Source organism: Rhincodon typus, unplaced genomic scaffold, assembly GCF_021869965.1.
Source record: "Rhincodon typus isolate 14 unplaced genomic scaffold, sRhiTyp1.1 hic_rhity00003942, whole genome shotgun sequence".
Lineage (NCBI taxonomy): Eukaryota > Metazoa > Chordata > Chondrichthyes > Orectolobiformes > Rhincodontidae > Rhincodon > Rhincodon typus.
In genome coordinates this window covers 10,502-14,542 of record NW_025969580.1, presented here as the reverse complement: position 1 = coordinate 14,542, position 4,041 = coordinate 10,502, and the positions used below count along the sequence as shown (strand labels likewise).

At 35.2% G+C, this 4,041-nt stretch overlaps 1 long non-coding RNA gene across 1 annotated transcript; it reads right to left on the bottom strand.

Annotated features, from left to right (window-relative positions):
* Window positions 1-983: 983 nt before the first annotated feature.
* On the bottom strand, window positions 984-3,516 carry LOC109933614. Its single transcript, XR_007261487.1, has 4 exons — window positions 3,368-3,516; window positions 1,346-1,381; window positions 1,145-1,203; window positions 984-1,050 (listed from the first exon to the last, which is right to left on the bottom strand). It is a non-coding gene; the product is annotated as an uncharacterized LOC109933614 (long non-coding RNA).
* Between the last annotated feature and the right edge of the window lie 525 nt (window positions 3,517-4,041).

Below are 4,041 nucleotides of genomic sequence, written 5' to 3'. Positions count from 1 at the left end.
ATCAACTTTCCTGCTCCTCTGATGCTGCCTGGCCTGCTGTGTTCCTCCAGCTCCACACTGTATTGTCTCAACTTCAGTTTTGACACTTACAGTTACCCTAGCTTTGAAAACATTTTGGGAAGAGAATTCTGCATTTCTTTGTTCTTTATGAAACCCTTCTAGACATCACCCCTGAAAAGCCTAGCTCCAATTTTATGCTCCTTTATTCTGGACTTCTCTACCAGAAGAAACTGCTTCTCTATCCATTCTATCAAGTCCCCTAATCATCTGAAACACGTGAATTTGATGAACTCTTAATCTTTTATACTTAAGGGATTACAAAATTGGTTTACTCAACCTGCTCTCGAACATTAACCTTTATAATCACAGTAGAAAATAATCCTTGTTTCAAAATCTCTGCAAGTACTCCCTGTGGAGGTCCGCTGATAAGAATCAGGAGTGCGAATCCTGCTGATTTTAACTTTTCTTACACAAAAGCATTTTGCTAACTGTAGAATCCAAACTGTTGAAGTCAACCAACTCAGAACAAAAAGAGCTGAGCCTGGAATAGTTTAAATTGGTATGGCTTCATTTAGTGAATGCATCCACTCATGAAACTACCTAATTCGCTCATAAGACTACTTAAGACGATGCCTATCACATTACCAATCACCGAAAACAGAAGCACTGTTTTCAAATTCAAACTTTTTAAAAAGGTTCCAGTTTGGGTTTAACCATCTCCAAAACAGAGCTGCATTTAGGATTTTACGTTTGGAAAGCTAGGCCATTGAAACCATTAAGGCTGAATCTCAAGCAAAAGAGACAGTAGATTTAATCATCCTTTCTTCTACTTTCATATATATAATTTTTATTTTTATATCTAATTGACAAATAAGATATGAATTTGAATTCTTAATGGTTTTAAAAATGTTTTCCTAAAAACTTTCGGCAAACTATAACAGGCTTATGGAGGAACTATGGATAAGAGAATTAAATGTGCATACCTTCAACTCTGGTTCTTTTTCACATTCTTCCATATACAGGTCATACAATTTCTGATGTACTGATTTCCTAAGGCAAGAAGTTTTAAAATTGAATGTTTAATTACTTTTGTTCATCAACTATACACATTAAACTTTAAAATATTTTAATTACGGAACACCACCTTCCACTAGATGAATGCCTTCTTTTTGGCGGTCGTTGTCTGGCACACCCAATAATGTACTACAAAATAAAACAAATCATTATATATATTATTATATATATTGTATTATATATACACACTGAATAACTGAGTAACAGGTGTAATAAGAGTTGCAGTGCAATGCTACACAGCGAGATAGATGAATTGCCATAGATAACTCACCTCTGCACGGTCCAATGCATACTCCAAAGCGTGATACTGCAGATAAATAAACAATTTTACTAAGGAATTCTAGAGATACTAAGCAAATTGAAATCCAGTTTTAGGATTTGTTTTTAGAACATCCCCCATTTACGCAAATGCATACTGTGGCAAAATTTTGGGCATCCAAATGGATGTATTTCGGTCATCTCAAAAAAAACAATCCAAAGAACAGGTTATTTAAGCTGTTTACCTAAATATATATTAAACAGGAAGCTCAAATCCACTACTTAACAGCTTTCCTCCCCCAGTCCTCACAAAAATGCTTCTCACTTATGCAGGAAGCACCAACTTTACAAGTGATGAAGGAAATAATTGCTTCAACTCAATTACAAGTTTATACTTGCGTGAATCTAAACAGCATATTAAAAAGACCACAGATGGTCCAAGTTTCACCAGGAACAGTGCATAACTTAAAATACTACCGTACTTTTCAGTAATATTTCAGGTTCTAATATATTGAAAACATTCATATAGACAAGTAATTGTAAAAACACAAGTGTAAGAGAAAGAGTATTAAATTAAAATAATCCCTTTTAGCAAGTAGAAGTAAATTACTTGGAACAGTTGTGATATTAAATTGTACTAATTTTCTATTCTAAATCAGAGTAAGTTCACATTTACTTCCTAAATCATAAGAATGAAGTTCACATTAAAATATTACTGAATCATAGGTTTGCAAACCCAAGTCATCTTCATCAAAACACAATTTAAAGCCTGATGTAGAGATAACATTGTGTCAAAGAATACAAAGAAAGTGAACACACATCATCGCAAACAGAGATGCACACATAGATTAATAGGTTATCAAGTGTATCATCTGACTACCAGCCATAAAAATAGACAAGCTAAAGGTGAAATTGCTAAAAATGACAAATGGTTGGGTCAGAGAGACTTGGTCCTAAAGAAAAGTTTCAGATGGTCTGAAATTTTTGGTAGGTAGAGGGTGGATGTAGGTTGGAAAACATTGGAACAAGTGAATGTGATGACAGAATGGGAACAGTAAGAAATCGAAGTAGACTGTCTTAGCTCTTTTTGATATAGAGGCTGCAGTGTGTCGAGGGCTGAAGGTCAAGGAACTATTGTTACTAATGTTTCACCAGATAAACTGCAGCTGGAGCACTTTGCAGCGACAGAGCACTCTGACAATAAAGAGACAATGGGGGGAATTGAGAGCCTTGGTAGAGGGATAGCTTCTCATATTGGGTTTTACAGAGTAAAGCAGTGTGAATATTTCGTATTTAAAAATGAGTATTGCTTTTGACCCATGAACATAAAGGACAGCCGCTTGGGAAATGGAATCATAAACTCACTTTAAACACACAGCCAGCATTAAACATAATCAGATATCACAACTTTAGACATAGGATCAAGCTTGTCTTTGTGAACATAATTTTATGCCTTAGCTTTAAACCAGTAAAATATCAGTACAAGTCCTTCTACACTCTACGGTAGGACTAGTCCTTTGGTTTCAATTTTTAACAATTTTCTGCATCAAATACATATGCACTTGGAACTGAGTTAAGGCATAGCAAAACTATTTCACAAAAGAACCCTACAACCCTCAAATGACACTTTCCTCTTCTCAAACTACACTGAAACTTAAGACAAATGCAGAGGTGAAAGGTTAGTCTAGTTCTCCGTGACACACAATCCCATTTTTTAAAAAAAGTAATTTAAACTAATCTTCCCACATCACACTGCCTCCTAGTTAAGTTGCCATGCTGATTCAAAATCAGCTCACAACTAAACTTTTGAAACTTAAGATCAGAATTAATTTCCACTTTATCTTTTGCATCATAAAGCCATGGTGTTACTCAGTCAAAAATACAGCATAATTCCTGACAACTTCATAAAATATTAATTTCTCGCTCGTAACTAATTTTAAGTAAATGTAACTTTAGTGACCAACAAATACGTGTCAATTGACTAACATTTCAACACAGAGGTTAGCAGGAAATTTCTGAACTGTACAAAACTCACCATTATGAAAGAATCAGGTCTCAGGCATCAGAACCAAAATCATAAATGCACGCACAAAGTCATGACTCTCCAACAGACATCGAACTCTGTTGAAAGCAGAATGAGTTCATTGTTTTGCAGGATTTTCACAAAGTAATTTAATGTAGTGAGGCACCTAAAGTGTAAGAAAAATCAATTCTTTATATTTCAAATGGATGATCTATTAGTTATGCTTTCATTTAGAGAATTTAAGTAAGTTACATTTTAAACTGTAATTTCCAATCCTCTTCAGACTCCTTCATATCATTCCACCAGTAACACGTCAGCTAGTACACTGCAGGTGTTCAGTAAAGGCACTACTACACAATGTTTCTATTGCTTTATCATTCTTGTGCAAAAGCACTTCCTTTGCCTCAGCTCTTCTCAGTATTCCAGATTCTGCCACAGCCATTCAGCTACTGACCCAATTGTCTTGCATCCAGTTTTATAACAGAAAACCTCAATCCAGATTTGAGGCCAGAGTAACTGCCTGTAATAGCCAAAGATGGTCATCAATAATGCCTCATGAAAGCGATGCTAGTGGGGATGGAGCAACACTCCAGTAGCTACAAGTGTAACCAAGTTTTTGCACCAAGAAAGATCCCAAACCTCATCTAGTTCAGCATATAATTATTACTTCAATTAGTTAATGCAAG